At 40.9% G+C, this 19159-nt stretch overlaps 1 long non-coding RNA gene across 1 annotated transcript in view; it reads right to left on the reverse strand.

Moving 5' to 3' along the window:
* Positions 1–944: 944 nt before the first annotated feature.
* Positions 945–19159, reverse strand: part of LOC139746176 (uncharacterized) — a 42366-nt gene continuing 24151 nt past the window's right edge. The window contains exon 2 of the long non-coding RNA XR_011712088.1: positions 945–1448. This is a non-coding gene — a long non-coding RNA (uncharacterized lncRNA). The remainder of the gene's footprint in view (positions 1449–19159) is intronic.

The raw sequence follows: 19159 nt of genomic DNA on the forward strand, positions 1-19159 counted from the left end.
CTTTCTAATCAACCCACCTCCCACTCGTCTCATGCCACAAGCATCTTTTGCGCAATCCATCACTGATTCCCTAAATACATCCCATTCCTCCCCCACTCCCCTTGCTTCCATTGTTCTCACCTTTTTCCATTCTGTACTCAGTCTCTCCTGGTACTTCCTCACACAGGTCTCCTTCTCAAGCTCACTTACTCTCACCACCCTCTTCACCCGAACATTCACTTACATTCATTTACAGAAAGGTATTTTTTTTTTATTCCCAATTACAAAAAATATAATTCACTTTGATGCAATCATTTACATATCTGCTGTAAGGTGCTAAAGGGTGAGCATTGTCAGCATGCCTGGATGTTTGGTTACATTGATGCATTGTTCCTGCTTCTATTACACCAACTTTGTAGTCTTATGTCAGCATTCAAGGTAACACACATCAGTTTAGCTGGATATGTGTTTTGCATGAACTGTTACAGTATAGTGAAGATATCCAACAAATCCATGAAATTATCTGGATTTTTCTGTCCAGCTATAGCAGTGGAGGAAAATAATGTTCGTACAAAGAAAGAAAAAATGACCGATATACTATATGAAAAGGCATTATGGGATGTAGTGGATAATGTTAGCATCAATATTTACATTCCAAAACCTTGCAAGACATATTTGAAATTGGGAATCCTTGTTTGTGCCAACTATAGTGTATAGAAATGATGAGACCATATATGAACCAAATGTAGTGAAAGGGTTAAAGTATCTTATTTGATAGCCAGAGCAAATTGCAAAATGACTATAGATATGTCTGTCTCTGATGGATGGATGCAGGATTTAAGTAACTGGTGATTTTGGGTGAAGATTCTGCATGCATCATTCTGCTTGAAATGTAGGTCACATCGTGTATTAACCTTAATTTAGAATAAGCCATGCTCATTTCAAAGGTTTTGAAAGATCAAGAATACACAAAGCAAATAAAATTAACTCGTTTTCATATCAATATACAAACTAACAGGAATTTCTTTATGGCCAGTATTTCGAAAACTGTGCCCAACATTCAGTATTCCATCTTCATTAATTTTAGGTTACCTGCCTGGTCTGTGGGGTCCCACCAACTATTTTCCAATTCTATTTTCATTCCCACGGCCCTTAGGATTTTTTTCAACCCTACCGTCCTTGGAACCTCTCTCATCCTTACCGTCCTTAATATTAAGGGGTCCCACCAGAACTAACTCATCTCGATGTCCCTCAGGTTGTTACTAACATATGTTTTTTGCCTAATCCATTTGATATTCATCAGTATGCTGGAGCTAAGAATTTTTTCATGTATGACCATCTAATGACAACCACCTTAAAAGTTTGACAATTACTACAGTTTTACTACTCTTAAATATGTATGTTCTCTGATGAGGTATCTTTGGAAAGGATTTAGAGGTTGTCTTCACAGAGGGTTGTTGTGCAGGCATCTGGAAATAAAAAGAAAAAATTTCAGATTAGAAATCCATTAGTAGATAGTAAATGCTTTACTTAGTTTTCTGTCACATATGAAGCCATTTGTCTTTGGCTACCATTCTAATATTCATATTGTTTGATGGGCCTGTTTTTATGTTTTCCTCTGTTTATGCTCAAGTTATTGAAAGGGACAAATTTGATAATTCAAGGAAAAACTGTTTAGTTTTGTTGTCTAAAATGAGCATCCTCATGTATGTATGGTATGAAGTGGTTGTGTGTAAAGAATCATCCTTCAAAAATAATTATGTTATGTCATCCACCAATCAGTAATTTGCTAACCACTGTAAATGTGGTTCAGTTTTGCTTTACAATAATGCACAGCCCTTGCCTTTATGTATGTGAGGATCTTTTTCAGTATATTCATTATCATATGAGTTCTAGGTTACAGTTGGCTTGCAGCCTTTTTATTGTACCCCTGTAATTTTCAGTGTCATAAGCAGATTGAGGATCTGTGAGTGATTATGAGTCAAGGAACACCAACAACCATAGATTACTATATTTATTCAGCTTTACATCACTGGAAAACCAATCAATGTAATCACTGCAGACATGTCAATCCCATCCCATAAAACTTATGTCATCTTAAGAATAATTTGTTAAATTTGAAGATTATGGAAGAGTTTCTTTTGTTGTTTCATTAACCTTAACACTTAAAATGGCCAGCTGTGATTAACTGATATGTCTCAAATCAGAAGAATGAAGCATTAGAAACTCGCAATTCAATTTACAGAAAGGTTTTTTTTTTTTTTATATACTTTGTCGCTGTCTCCCGCGTTTGCGAGGTAGCGCAAGGAAACAGACGAAAGAAATGGCCCAACCCCCCCCCCCCCCCCATACACATGTATATACATACGTCCACACACGCAAATATACATACCTACACAGCTTTCCATGGTTTACCCCAGACGCTTCACATGCCTTGATTCAATCCACTGACAGCACGTCAACCCCGGTATACCACATCGCTCCAATTCACTCTATTCCTTGCCCTCCTTTCACCCTCCTGCATGTTCAGGCCCCGATCACACAAAATCTTTTTCACTCCATCTTTCCACCTCCAATTTGGTCTCCCTCTTCTCCTTGCTCCCTCCACCTCCGACACATATATCCTCTTGGTCAATCTTTCCTCACTCATCCTCTCCATGTGCCCAAACCACTTCAAAACACCCTCTTCTGCTCTCTCAACCACGCTCTTTTTATTTCCACACATCTCTCTTACCCTTACGTTACTCACTCGATCAAACCACCTCACACCACACATTGTCCTCAAACATCTCATTTCCAGCACATCCATCCTCCTGCGCACAACTCTATCCATAGCCCACGCCTCGCAACCATACAACATTGTCGGAACCACTATTCCTTCAAACATACCCATTTTTGCTTTCCGAGATAATGTCCTCAACTTCCACACATTCTTCAAGGCCCCCAGAATTTTCGCCCCCTCCCCCACCCTATGATCCACTTCCGCTTCCATGGTTCCATCCGCTGCCAGATCCACTCCCAGATATCTAAAACACTTCACTTCCTCCAGTTTTTCTCCATTCAAACTCACCTCCCAATTGACTTGACCCTCAACCCTACTGTACCTAATAACCTTGCTCTTATTCACATTTACTCTTAACTTTCTTCTTCCACACACTTTACCAAACTCAGTCACCAGCTTCTGCAGTTTCTCACATGAATCAGCCACCAGCGCTGTATCATCAGCGAACAACAACTGACTCACTTCCCAAGCTCTCTCATCCCCAACAGACTTCATACTTGCCCCTCTTTCCAAAACTCTTGCATTTACCTCCCTAACAACCCCATCCATAAACAAATTAAACAACCATGGAGACATCACACACCCCTGCCGCAAACCTACATTCACTGAGAACCAATCACTTTCCTCTCTTCCTACACGTACACATGCCTTACATCCTCGATAAAAACTTTTCACTGCTTCTAACAACTTTCCTCCCACACCATATATTCTTAATACCTTCCACAGAGCATCTCTATCAACTCTATCATATGCCTTCTCCATACAAATCCATTTGCTTTTCTAAGTATTTCTCACATACATTCTTCAAAGCAAACACCTGATCCACACATCCTCTACCACTTCTGAAACCACACTGCTCTTCCCCAATCTGATGCTCTGTACATGCCTTCACCCTCTCAATCAATACCCTCCCATATAATTTACCAGGAATACTCAACAAACTTATACCTCTGTAATTTGAGCACTCACTCTTATCCCCTTTGCCTTTGTACAATGGCACTATGCACGCATTCCGCCAATCCTCAGGCACCTCACCATGAGTCATACATACATTAAATAACCTTACCAACCAGTCAACAATACAGTCACCCCCTTTTTTAATAAATGCCACTGCAATACCATCCAAACCTGCTGCCTTGCCGGCTTTCATCTTCCGCAAAGCTTTCACTACCTCTTCTCTGTTTACCAAATCATTTTCCCTAACCCTCTCACTTTGCACACCACCTCGACCAAAACACCCTATATCTGCCACTCTATCATCAAACACATTCAACAAACCTTCAAAATACTCACTCCATCTCCTTCTCACATCACCACTACTTGTTATCACCTCCCCATTTGCGCCCTTCACTGAAGTTCCCATTTGCTCCCTTGTCTTACGCACTTTATTTACCTCCTTCCAGAACATCTTTTTATTCTCCCTAAAATTTAATGATACTCTCTCACCCCAACTCTCATTTGCCCTTTTTTTCACCTCTTGCACCTTTCTCTTGACCTCCTGTCTCTTTCTTTTATACATCTCCCACTCAATTGCATTTTTTCCCTGCAAAAATCGTCCAAATGCCTCTCTCTTTTCTTTCACTAATACTCTTACTTCTTCATCCCACCACTCACTACCCTTTCTAATCAACCCACCTCCCACTCTTCTCATGCCACAAGCATCTTTTGCGCAATCCATCACTGATTCCCTAAATACATCCCATTCCTCCCCCACTCCCCTTGCTTCCATTGTTCTCACCTTTTTCCATTCTGTACTCAGTCTCTCCTGGTACTTCCTCACACAGGTCTCCTTCTCAAGCTCACTTACTCTCACCACCCTCTTCACCCGAACATTCACTTACATTCATTTACAGAAAGGTATTTTTTTTTTATTTCTAGATTTCTTTAAGTAAAATAACAACTCATGTTTATCTTCTTGTCCATGTATTTATTAAGGTGATCTATACCTAATGGTCCCTTTAAAGTTGTTCTCAACAAGTTTTCTGGTATTCAACTCTGGCAAACCAGACCAGCTTGTGTTGGTTGATGTGAAATTTACGTCAGTAAAACAATAATTTCCTTGTCAAACAGTGAAGAGGTTAAGAATGCACCTAGAATCCTGAGACACTTCTGGGGTACTAAAGGACAGGCCCAGAATAGTCTACCCAATGGGTAGTCTAAGATTTTTTTTTTTAGAAATTCACCTCATGGTGAACATTATAATGTGATAAAAGTATAGTGGCTACATCACAACCTTAAAACTGTGTATGTTGGAAGTGAAACAAACACAAAGTAAGAAATATCTGCCAAGATAAAATCAATCATGAGGTGTCAATCCACCTTAGCCCTTCTTGCTCAAAAAGCTGCTCAAATGCACTTGTCCAGGTATAGTAGAACCATGCTGGTGAAATTCCAAACATGTCCTTGACTCATTCTTTCATAATTTTTTTTGGCAGTCAAATTCAATTTTCTGAGCATGAGAAAGTTGAGTGTGCTAAAGCTGAGTTAACACTTGATTTTCCTCTGCCATAATAATTGATCTTGCAGGTATCAAGATACTTTCTGAATCTATTTTAATAGCAAAATGACTATGAATAACATGGTTCTTATGGTATAATGTAGGGAACTAACAAGTGAAGAACAAGACAAACTGTTTCAGAGCAGAATAAAGAGTACTAAATTTCTTTCTACGAACATTCCTGCAAAAGTCATCTTTGGTGTACTTTTGCTTAGTAATTTACTGAATAAAGATAGATGAAAGGATAAAGCATACAGTTACCAGCACTGTCACTATTAAAACCAGAATGGAGCACTCCTTACCAGACTGGAAAATTGCATGGTGATTTTGTTCTTGATGAGAAATGTCTGGGTAGCCATCTTCTGCAATAACAATGAGGACAGAGTGAACCTGAACCCTCTCGTTAACCCAGTCATGGTCAATAACAAACAAACAAACAAAAAAAAACCTCATTTCTTCACATCCACTCCAACTGACATGAAATACCAAAATGTTTGGCATCCCTCTCCACAGCCAAGCCTAACAGACATTTCTGTGATTTCCCCTGAACCCCTTATATGCACTGGTTTAGCCCACTGACAACATGTCACCCCTGTATACCACATCAGTCCAATTCATAAAATCACATGCAAGCCTCTCACCCTCTTGCTCGTTCAGGCCCTGATACTCGAGTCTTTTTATCTCTATCCTTCCCTCCACTTGTGACACATGTATCCTCTGTCTCTTTTCACTCATCCTCCTTATATGTGTAAACCATTTCAGCACAAACTGTTCAGCCCTCTCAATCACAGTTGGGTTACACAGCTATTCTTTACATAATCAATAATCCTTACACTGTCTTTAACCATTTCATTTCCAAAGCATACCCCCTCTTCTGTTCTTTTGCGCTTGGGGCCCATGATCTGTACTCATACAGCACCATCAGAGCCACTATAAAATCAAACATACATCTTTGTCATCACAGACAATGACCTATCTTTTCAAATATTCCCCAATGCATCCAGGAACTTATCCACTTCACTCACCCTATGGTTCAGTTCAGCTTCCATTGCTCCATCCACTGCCATGTCCAGATTTTTAAATCACTCCAGTTCCTCCAAGCTCTCTCCTTTCAAACTCACTAGTCTAACCCCCATAGTAAATAATAACCTTAATTTTATTCACATTAACTCGCAACTTCCTTTCACACACTCTCCCAAACTCAGACAGCACCTTCTGAAGTTGATCACTTGAGTATGCCACCAAAGTTGTCATATTTATATAAGCAGGAACCCCAGAAAAAAAAAGCCATGGTTACATCACTTGCCCTTGATGCTGACCTACCCTCACCTGGAACCACTCACATTCCTCCCTTCCTACAAATGCATTATTCTCTTAATAAAGCCTCCTCATTGCTTCTAGTAGATATCTTTCCACACCGCAAAGTACTCTGTCAACTCTATTACATTCTTTCTCCAGATCCATAAGACCATATACAAATTCCTCTCTCTAAGCATTTCACACACAAATTCTTCAAAACAAATCCCTGGTCCACACATCCTCTACCACACCAAGTCATATTACTACCTCCCAGTCCAATGATCTGTGAATGTCACCACCCAATCAATCACCATTCCCATAAAAATTACCAAAAATACTTAATTGACTTGTACCCATGTAATTTTAGCAATCACTTCAATCCCCCTAAAAGTGAATTCTTAATTGCTATTTTCCATATATTTTCAGAACTTACACAGCAAGCTTCTTCCCTTCTTAGAGCATCATAAGACTAATCAAATTGCATTCACAAAATCTTGAAAACATTGATCATGATATACAAATTTTTTTACTTGGTCGCTGTTTCCCATATTAATGAGGTAGTGCCAGGAAACAGAACTGGATCATGATATTTCAATGAATTACTCAAGTGACACTCTGTACAATCATTTATCATCGAAGTTCATAAAAACTTATGACCGTAGTAATGAAAATAATAAAAAAATAGTGGCAAAAGGCTGAACCACTGACAATTTCACGAACTTCTGTCAAAGTTCAGTTTTAAATAAGGAGACTTCCTCCCACACAACAAAGTATGATGGCTTTCCATGGGACAATGCTTGTATGTTTTGGGTCCTGTTTAGAAGAAATAAGGATGTTTATAAATGAGAAAAGTTGTTAATATGCAGCTTACAAATCCTATATAAACTTCACTTCATGGTGGACATCACATTGAAGTGACCATACCAGAAAACTACATGGGTAGGGAAATACAGCTTTTCTACTTTTAGACAAGATGCTTCCATCTGAGTAAAATATAGTGTTGTTTGCCAAAGGCCTTGAGATGGGTTAGCCTGCTTATTACCCATCAATGAATCGATATACAAAAGCAACAAATTATGAGTTTGACACTGAAGAAGTAAAAAAGATTCCTTTGAAAATACAGAAAACCCTTTGGATACATTTTCAGGAATTCAAAAAGAATACAGGTAACATTGTCATTTGTGAGAAATACATGGAAGTTGAAAATTCCAGACATGGCTTCTTAGCATTTATGAGAGTGGACTGAGCAGAACTGGAACTTGAATTAGCTGAGGTATGGACTACAAAATTTGGAATTTGCAAACCAAACTTGAAAATCTAGAGAAGCAGAAATCTACCCAGTCCTAGTATTTCAACACGAATGGAAGTGTTTGATATAAAATAAGTTAATTTTGAGTTTGAAATATGGAATTCATTACCTTACACTGACACATATGTGAAGATATATGGATTTGGCATTCCAATATCGGATTCACTTATCTGTGAGAACAAGTGTTTTCTAGTATGACCTTCATAAAGGTTCATCTGGTCTTTAAGTAGGAGCATCTTTAACAACTTCTGTCACTCTACCTTTCCTTCACTTCTCTGTTCTGATGGTACTATAGCTGTCTCTCCAGTAGACAAAGCAACTCTCTTTGGTTACCGTTTATCCTCTGACTCCACCTTGGATGACTCTAAATTCCTTCACCCCCTGATGCTCCTCTTATTAATCCTATGCCCCTTCCCATGTCTCTTTTTAGACTATCAAAAAAAATGCTTCTTTCTCATGTACTGAAAGAGTGTGCCTCTGAACTTGCACCTGTGATTGCTCATCTGTTCCATTTCTGTTTAAAAACCAAAACTTTTCCTTCTCCTTGATACATCCCATCCCTAAGACGGGTGACCATTCTGACCCTTCTAACTATCATCCTATTGCTTTGACATCTACCATTTCCAAAGTATTTGAATCCATCCTTAACTCCCATATCCTTAGACACCTCAAAAATCACGGTCTTCTCTCTGATCATCAGTATGGCTTGCGTAAGATGAGGTGATATGCTTTTCTATCTTACTAATGTTTGGTCATCATCCCAGAAAGATTTTGGGGAGTCATGTGTAGTTGTCCGTGAGATATCTAAGGCTTTTGACAGGGTGTGGCATCAGGGTCTCATCTCTAAGCTCCCCTCTTTTGGCTTCCTTCCCGCACTTTGCCCCTTCATATATAACTTTCTCTCCGGCCCATCTAACTCTGTGGTTATGGATGAATCAGCCTCCCCCCCTCTTTTTTCCATCAACAATGGTGTCCCTCAAGGTTCTGTCCTGTCCCCTACACTTTTTCTCCTTTTTTCAACAATTTTCTCTCCTCTACAAATAATCAAATGCACTCTTATGCTAATGACTCAACATTCCATTCATCCACATCCTTCAATTCTTCTCTCACTCGACTTGGACAGGATCTCTCAGTAGGGTACACAAAATCTTAAGTTTAATGCCTCCAAGACCCAATTTCTACCCATCTCTATCAAAAACTCCTCACAACTTTTGGCTCTCCTTTCAAGGTTCTGTAATTCCATCTCTTTACTCAATAAGCATACTTAGAATTACTGTAACATCCACTCTTTCTTGGAAATCCCATATTACAGGAATAGCTAAGTCTGCCCCTAAGAAACTGGGTGTCCTTTTTAGATGTTGAAACTTCTTTTCTTCTGAATTGTTGCTCCATTTATACAAAGGACTGATTCATCCTCAAATGGAATGCTGCATCTTTACTGGACAAAGTTGAGTCGAAAGTGGTCCGACTTAAAAACTGCGCCAGGCTAACTTCTAAACTTGACCCCCTTGCCCTATGCCACAATGCTGATTCATTTTCCCTCTCCTACAGGTATTACTCTGGTTTTTGCTAGACCAGGCAATACTCAGCAAACTGCTGTATCACATGATTACCATGTGGCCCTCGGCAAAGCAAGGGTGGGTCATTTGATACCTGCCTCTTTCCTTACATGTCAAAGCTTTGGAACTCTTCTATCTTTTCATGTTTTCCCCAATAATATGACCTGGCACATTTCAAGAGATTTTTCACTCCCTCCAAAATTCATAAATACTTTCCCTTGCCTTTTCTTTTTCTGTTTCATAATTCTCAATACATTTCAATTATGGCATACTTATGGCTTGACCTTGATGTGGACTTTTGTTCATGACTGGAGCCTTAAAAACAGAGAGAGAAAGAGAGAGAGCCAAATCACTGATACATACCTAAAATGCTCCTTGAAACTAAAAATTACAACTTACCCTTCAAACAATGAAAAACACCCCAAAAAAACTCCAAATATAAATCGTATAAAGCTATTGGTAAAATCATTTTTTCTAATATAGATTTGATTGAAAACCATGGAAAGGTCTGTGGAGGCCTGTATGTGGATAGGAAATTGTGGTTTTGGTGCAGTACTCAAGACAGCTAAAGAATAAGTGTGAGTGGATTTGGCCTTTCTTCAATTGTTTCCTGATGCTGCGGGTAGCAACTGGGTGCGAGGGAAGAGGAGAGAATGTACACGGTATCCCTTTTCCTTTCCTTCGTGCATGTATGCTGGTTCCTGTATGGCGGGGTAATGTCAGGAATGGATGAAGACAAGCAAATATGAATACATACATGTGCATACATGTATGTGTATGTGTATTGCAATAGCTCACAGAGGGGAGCGTGATCTAGTATTTGCTGATAACCCAAACACCACCATCTGGTAACATTTGTTTACCAATGGTGTCTTAGCTATATCTCTTCCTTCTATATCAACTGACTATTTGAAGGCTTCTAACACATTCTTGTATCTCCCCTGACGATATGATCATTATACGAAAGTGCACTTGAGAACTTTCCATGTTTTATTTCCTTCCTGGTTATCAGCAAATGTATGTGTAAGTATATGTATTTTTATGTATGTTTATATCTACATGTGGGTGCATATATATATATATATATATATATATATATATATATATATATATATATATATATCCCTGGGGATAGGGGAGAAAGAATACTTCCCACGTATTCCCTGCGTGTCGTAGAAGGCGACTAAAAGGGAAGGGAGCGGGGGGCTGGAAATCCTCCCCTCTCGTTTTTTTTTATTTTTCCAAAAGAAGGAACAGAGAAGGGGGCCAGGTGAGGATATTCCCTCAAAGGCCCAGTCCTCTGTTCTTAACGCTACCTCGCTATCGCGGGAAATGGCGAATAGTATGAAAGAAAGAAAGAATATATATATATGGGAGGCTGGAAATCCTCCCCTCTCGTTTTTTTTTTAATTTTCCAAAAGAAGGAACAGAGAATTGGGCCAGGTGAGGGTGTTCCCTCGGGGCCCAGTCCTCTGTTCTTGGCGCTACCTCGCTGGTGCGGGAAATGGCGAATAGTTTGAAAGAAAAGAAAAGATATATATATATATATATATATATATTTTATTTTTTTTTTTTGTCGGTCTCCCGCATTTGCGAGGTAGCGCAAGGAAACAGACGAAAGAAATGGCCCAACCCACCCCCATACACATGTATATACATACGTCCACACACGCAAATATACATACCTACACAGTTTTCCATGGTTTACCCCAGACGCTTCACATGCCTTGATTCAATCCACTGACAGCACGTCAACCCCAGTATACCACATCGCTCCAATTCACTCTATTCCTTGCCCTCCTTTCACCCTCCTGCATGTTCAGGCCCCGATCACACAAAATCTTTTTCACTCCATCTTTCCACCTCCAATTTGGTCTCCCTCTTCTCCTCGTTCCCTCCACCTCCGACACATATATCCTCTTGGTCAATCTTTCCTCACTCATTCTCTCCATGTGCCCAAACCATTTCAAAACACCCTCTTCTGCTCTCTCAACCACGCTCTTTTTATTTCCACACATCTCTCTTACCCTTACGTTACTTACTCGATCAAACCACCTCACACCACACATTGTCCTCAAACATCTCATTTCCAGCACATCCATCCTCCTGTGCACAACTCTATCCATAGCCCACGTCTCGCAACCATACAACATTGTTGGAACCACTATTCCTTCAAACATACCCATTTTTGCTTTCCGAGATAATGTTCTCGACTTCCACACATTCTTCAAGGCTCCCAGAATTTTCGCCCCCTCCCCCACCCTATGATCCACTTCCGCTTCCATGGTTCCATCCGCTGACAGATCCACTCCCAGATATCTAAAACACTTCACTTCCTCCAGTTTTTCTCCATTCAAACTCACCTCCCAATTGACTTGACCCTCAACCCTATATATATTTATATTAGTGAAAGAGAAGAGAGAGGCATTTGGACGATTTTTGCAGGGAAAAAATGCAATTGAGTGGGAGAAGTATAAAAGAAAGAGACAGGAGGTCAAGAGAAAGGTGCAAGAGGTGAAAAAAAGGGCAAATGAGAGTTGGGGTGAGAGACTATCAGTAAATTTTAGGGAGAATAAAAAGATGTTCTGGAAGGAGGTAAATAGGGTGCGTAAGACAAGGGAGCAAATGGGAACTTCAGTGAAGGACGTAAATGGGGAGGTGATAACAAGTAGTGGTGATGTGAGAAGGAGATGGAATGAGTATTTTGAAGGTTTGTTGAATGTGTCTGATGACAGAGTGGCAGATATAGGGTGTTTTGGTTGAGGTGGTGTGCAAAGTGAGAGGGTTAGGGAAAATGATTTGGTAAACAGAGAAGAGGTAGTAAAAGCTTTGCGGAAGATGAAAGCCGGCAAGGCAGCAGGTTTGGATGGTATTGCAGTGGAATTTATTAAAAAAGGGGGTGACTGTATTGTTGACTGGTTGGTAAGGTTATTTAATGTATGTATGACTCATGGTGAGGTGCCTGAGGATTGGCGGAATGCGTGCATAGTGCCATTGTACAAAGGCAAAGGGGATAAGAGTGAGTGCTCAAATTACAGAGGTATAAGTTTGTTGAGTATTCCTGGTAAATTATATGGGAGGGTATTGATTGAGAGGGTGAAGGCATGTACAGAGCATCAGATTGGGGAAGAGCAGTGCGGTTTCAGAAGTGGTAGAGGATGTGTGGATCAGGTGTTTGCTTTGAGGAATGTATGTGAGAAATACTTAGAAAAGCAAATGGATTTGTATGTAGCATTTATGGATCTGGAGAAGGCATATGATAGAGTTGATAGAGATGCTCTGTGGAAGGTATTAAGAATATATGGTGTGGGAAGCAAGTTGTTAGAAGCAGTGAAAAGTTTTTATCGAGGATGTTAGGCATGTGTACGTGTAGGAAGAGAGGAAAGTGATTGGTTCTCAGTGAATGTAGGTTTGCGGCAGGGGTGTGTGATGTCTCCATGGTTGTTTAATTTGTTTATGGATGGGGTTGTTAGGGAGGTAAATGCAAGAGTCTTGGAAAGAGGGGCAAGTATGAAGTCTGTTGGGGATGAGAGAGCTTGGGAAGTGAGTCAGTTGTTGTTCGCTGATGATTCAGCGCTGGTGGCGGATTCATGTGAGAAACTGCAGAAGCTGGTGACGGAGTTTGGTAAAGTGTGTGGAAGAAGAAAGTTAAGAGTAAATGTGAATAAGAGCAAGGTTATTAGGTACAGTAGGGTTGAGGGTCAAGTCAATTGGGAGGTGAGTTTGAATGGAGAAAAACTGGAGGAAGTGAAGTGTTTTAGATATCTGGGAGTGGATCTGGCAGCGGATGGAACCATGGAAGCGGAAGTGGATCATAGGGTGGGGGAGGGGGCGAAAATTTTGGGAGCCTTGAAAAATGTGTGGAAGTCGAGAACATTATCCCGGAAAGCAAAAATGGGTATGTTTGAAGGAATAGTGGTTCCAACAATGTTGTATGGTTGCGAGGCGTGGGCTATGGATAGAGTTGTGCGCAGGAGGATGGATGTGCTGGAAATGAGATGTTTGAGGACAATGTGTGGTGTGAGGTGGTTTGATCGAGTAAGTAACGTAAGGGTAAGAGAGATGTGTGGAAATAAAAAGAGCGTGGTTGAGAGAGCAGAAGAGGGTGTTTTGAAATGGTTTGGGCACATGGAGAGAATGAGTGAGGAAAGATTGACCAAGAGGATATATGTGTCGGAGGTGGAGGGAACGAGGAGAAGAGGGAGACCAAATTGGAGGTGGAAAGATGGAGTGAAAAAGATTTTGTGTGATCGGGGCCTGAACATGCAGGAGGGTGAAAGGAGGGCAAGGAATAGAGTGAATTGGAGCGATGTGGTATACAGGGGTTGACGTGCTGTCAGTGGAGTGAATCAAGGCATGTGAAGCGTCTGGGGTAAACCATGGAAAGCTGTGTAGGTATGTATATTTGCGTGTGTGGACGTGTGTATGTACATGTGTATGGGGGGGGGGGTTGGGCCATTTCTTTCGTCTGTTTCCTTGCGCTACCTCGCAAACGCAGGAGACAGCGACAAAGTATAAAAAAAAAAAAATATATATATATATATATATATATATATATATTTCTTCTTTCAAACTATTCGCCATTTCCCGCATTAGCGAGGTAGCGTTAAGAACAGAGGACTGGGCCTTTGAGGGAATACCCTCACCTGGCCCAATTCTCTGTTCCTTCTTTTGGAAAATTAAAAAAAAACCGAGAGGGGAGGATTTCCAGCCCCCCGCTCCCTCCCCTTTTAGTCGCCTTCTACAACACGCAGGGAATACGTGGGAAGTACTCTTAATCCCCTATCCCCAGGGATATATATATATATATATATATATATATATATATATATATATATATATGTAATGTGGCAGTTGAGGGAATAATTGGTATACATGGGGTGTTCAGTGTTGTAAATGGAAATGGTGAAGAGCTTGTAGATTTATGTGCTGAAAAAGGACTGATGATTGGGAATACCTGGTTTAAAAAGCGAGACATACATAAGTATACTTATGTAAGTAGGAGAGATGGCCAGAGAGCGTTATTGGATTACGTGTTAATTGACAGGCGTGCGAAAGAGAGACTTTTGGATGTTAATGTGCTGAGAGGTGCAACTGGAGGGATGTCTGATCATTATCTTGTGGAGGCTAAGGTGAAGATTTGTATGGGTTTTCAGAAAAGAAGAGTGAATGTTGGGGTGAAGAGGGTGGTGAGAGTAAGTGAGCTTGAGAAGGAGACCTGTGTGAGGAAGTACCAGGAGAGACTGAGTACAGAATGGAAAAAGGTGAGAACAATGGAAGCAAGGGGAGTGGGGGAGGAATGGGATGTATTTAGGGAATCAGTGATGGATTGCGCAAAAGATGCTTGTGGCATGAGAAGAGTGGGAGGTGGGTTGATTAGAAAGGGTAGTGAGTGGTGGGATGAAGAAGTAAGAGTATTAGTGAAAGAGAAGAGAGAGGCATTTGGACAATTTTTGCAGGGAAAAAATGCAATTGAGTGGGAGATGTATAAAAGAAAGAGACAGGAGGTCAAGAGAAAGGTGCAAGAGGTGAAAAAAAGGGCAAATGAGAGTTGGGGTGAGAGAGTATCATTAAATTTTAGGGAGAATAAAAAGATGTTCTGGAAGGAGGTAAATAAAGTGCGTAAGACAAGGGAGCAAATGGGAACTTCAATGAAGGGCGCAAATGGGGAGGTGATAACAAGTAGTGGTGATGTGAGAAGGAGATAGAGTGAGTATTTTGAAGGTTTGTTGAATGTGTTTGATGATAGAGTGGCAGATATAGGGTGTTTTGGTCGAGGTGGTGTGCAAAGTGAGAGGGTTAGGGAAAATGATTTGGTAAACAGAGAAGAGGTAGTGAAAGCTTTGCGGAAGATGAAAGCCGGCAAGGCAGCAGGTTTGGATGGTATTGCAGTGGAATTTATTAAAAAAGGGGGTGACTGTATTGTTGACTGGTTGGTAAGGTTATTTAATGTATGTATGACTCATGGTGAGGTGCCTGAGGATTGGCGGAATGCGTGCATAGTGCCATTGTACAAAGGCAAAGGGGATAAGAGTGAGTGCTCAAATTACAGAGGTATAAGTTTGTTGAGTATTCCTGGTAAATTATACGGGAGGGTATTGATTGAGAGGGTGAAGGCATGTACAGAGCATCAGACTGGGGAAGAGCAGTGTGGTTTCAGAAGTGGTAGAGGATGTGTGGATCAGGTGTTTGCTTTGAAGAATGTATGTGAGAAATACTTAGAAAAGCAAATGGATTTGTATGTAGCATTTATGGATCTGGAGAAGGCATATGATAGAGTTGATAGAGATACTCTGTGGAAGGTATTAAGAATATATGGTGTGGGAGGAAAGTTGTTAGAAGCAGTGAAAAGTTTTTATCGAGGATGTAAGGCATGTGTACGTGTAGGAAGAGAGGAAAGTGATTGGTTCTCAGTGAATGTAGGTTTGCGGCAGGGGTGTGTGATGTCTCCATGGTTGTTTAATTTGTTTATGGATGGGGTTGTTAGGGAGGTAAATGCAAGAGTTTTGGAAAGAGGGGCAAGTATGAAGTCTGTTGGTGATGAGAGAGCTTGGGAAGTGAGTCAGTTGTCGTTCGCTGATGATACAGCGCTGGTGGCTGATTCATGCGAGAAACTGCAGAAGCTGGTGACTGAGTTTGGTAAAGTGTGTGGAAGAAGAAAGTTAAGAGTAAATGTGAATAAGAGCAAGGTTATTAGGTACAGTAGGGTTGAGGGTCAAGTCAATTGGGAGGTGAGTTTGAATGGAGAAAAAATGGAGGTAGTGAAGTGTTTTAGATATCTGGGAGTGGATCTGGCAGCGGATGGAACCATGGAAGCGGAAGTGGATCATAGGGTGGGGGAGGGGGCGAAAATTCTGGGGGCCTTGAAGAATGTGTGGAAGTCGAGGACATTATCTCGGAAAGCAAAAATGGGTATGTTTGAAGGAATAGTGGTTCCAACAATGTTGTATGGTTGCGAGGCGTGGGCTATGGATAGAGTTGTGCGCAGGAGGATGGATGTGCTGGAAATGAGATGTTTGAGGACAATGTGTGGTGTGAGGTGGTTTGATCGAGTGAGTAACGTAAGGGTAAGAGAGATGTGTGGAAATAAAAAGAGCGTGGTTGAGAGAGCAGAAGAGGGTGTTTTGAAGTGGTTTGGGCACATGGAGAGGATGAGTGAGGAAAGACTGACCAAGAGGATATATGTGTCGGAGGTGGAGGGAGCAAGGAGAAGAGGGAGACCAAACTGGAGGTGGAAAGATGGAGTGAAAAAGATTTTGTGTGATCGGGGCCTGAACATGCAGGAGGGTGAAAGGAGGGCAAGGAATAGAGTGAATTGGAGCGATGTGGTATACCGGGGTTGACGTGCTGTCAGTGGATTGAATCAAGGCATGTGAAGCATCTGGGGTAAACCATGGAAAGCTGTGTAGGTATGTATATTTGCGTGTGTGGACGTATGTATATACATGTGTATGGGGGGGTTGGGCCATTTCTTTCGTCTGTTTCCTTGCGCTACCTCGCAAATGCGGGAGACAGCGACAAAGTATAAAAAAAAGAAAAAAAAAAAAAAAATATATATTTTTTTTTCATACTATTCGCTATTTCCCGCGATAGCGAGGTAGCATTAAGAACAGAGGACTGGGCCTTTGAGGGAATATCCTCACCTGGACCTCTTCTCTGTTCCTTCTTTTGGGAAAAAAAAAAAAAAAAAAAAAAATGAGAGGGGAGGATTTCCAGCCCCCCGCTCCCTTCCCTTTTAGTCACCTTCTACGACACGCAGGGAATACGTGGGAAGTATTCTTTCTCCCCTATCCCCAGGGAATATATATATATATATTTTTTTTCTTTTAAACTAGTCGCCATTTCCCGCGTTAGCGAGGTAGCGTTAAGAACAGAGGACTGGGCCTTTTTTGGAATATCCTAACCTGGCCCCCTCTGTTCCTTCTTTTGGAAAATCAAAAAAAAAAAAAAAAAAAAAAAAAAAAAAAGAGAGGGGAGGATTTCCAGCCCCCCGCTCCCTCCCCTTTTAGTCGCCTTCCACGACACGCAGGGAATACGTGGGAAGTATTCTTAATCCCCTATCCCCAGGGATAATATTATATATAAATAAATAAATAAATAAATATATATATATATATATATATATATATATATATATATATATATATATATATATATATATATATATATATCCCCCACCCTATGATTCACTTCCGCTTCCATGGTTCCATCTGCTGCCAAATCCACTCCCAGATATCTAAAACACTTCACTTCCTCCAGTTTTTCTCCATTCAAACTTACCTCCCAATTGACTTGTCCCTCAACCCTACTGTACCTAACAACCTTGCTCTTATTCACATTTACTCTCAACCTTCTTCTTTCACACACTTTACCAAACTCAGTCACCAGCTTCTGCAGTTTCTCACACAAATCAGCAACCAGTGCTGTATCATCAGTGAACAACAACTGACTCAATTTCCAAGCTCTCTAATCCACAACATACTGCATACTTGCCCCTCTTTCCAAAACTCTTCCATTCACCTCCCTAACAACCCCATCCATAAACAAATTAAACAACCACGGAGACATCACACACCCCTGCCGCACCTACATTCACTGAGAACCAATCACTTTCCTCTCTTCCTACACATACACATGCCTTACATCCTCGATAAAAACTTTTCACTGCTTCTAACAACTTGCTCCCCACACCATATATTCTTAATACCTTCCACAGCATCTCTATTAACTCTATCATATGCCTTCTCCAGATCCATAAATGCTGCATACAAATCCATTTCCTTTTTTAAGTATTTCTCACATGCATTCTTCAAAGGTAAAACCTGATCCACACATCCTCTACCACTTCTGAAAGCACACTGCTCTTCCCCAGGCTGATGCACTGTACATGCATTCACCCTCTCAATCAATACCCTCCCATATAACTTCCCAGGAATACTCAACAAACTTATACCTCTGTAATTTGAGCACTCACTTTTATCCCCTTTGCCTTTATACAATGGCACTATGCAAGCATTCCGCCAATCCTCAGGCACCTCACCATGAGTCATACATAGATTAAATAACCTTACCAACCAGTGTGTGAAAGAAGAAAGTTAAGAGTAAATTTGAATAAGAACAAGGTTATTAGGTACAGTAGGGTTGAGGGTCAAGTCAATTGGGAGGTAAGTTTGAATGGAGAAAAACTGGAGGAAGTAAAGTGTTTTAGATATCTGGGAGTGGATCTGGCAGCGGATGGAACCATGGAAGCGGAAGTGGATAATAGGGTGGGGGAGGGGGCGAAAATCCTGGGAGCCTTGAAGAATGTGTGGAAGTCAAGAACATTATCTCGGAAAGCAAAAATGGGTATGTTTGAAGGAATAGTGGTTCCAACAATGTTGTATGGTTGCGAGGCATGGGCTATGGATAGAGTTGTGCGCAGGAGGGTGGATGTGCTGGAAATGAGATGTTTGAGGACAATGTGTGGTGTGAGGTGGTTTGATCGAGTAAGTAATGTAAGGGTAAGAGAGATGTGTGGAAATAAAAAGAGCGTGGTTGAGAGAGCAGAAGAGGGTGTTTTGAAATGGTTTGGGCACATGGAGAGAATGAGTGAGGAAAGATTGACCAAGAGGATATATGTGTCAGAGGTGGAGGGAACGAGGAGAAGTGGGAGACCAAATTGGAGGTGGAAAGATGGAGTGAAAAAGATTTTGTGTGATCTGGGCCTGAACATGCAGGAGGGTGAAAGGCATGCA

Source organism: Panulirus ornatus, chromosome 4 (assembly GCF_036320965.1).
Source record: "Panulirus ornatus isolate Po-2019 chromosome 4, ASM3632096v1, whole genome shotgun sequence".
In the NCBI taxonomy this organism is placed as follows: domain Eukaryota; kingdom Metazoa; phylum Arthropoda; class Malacostraca; order Decapoda; family Palinuridae; genus Panulirus; species Panulirus ornatus.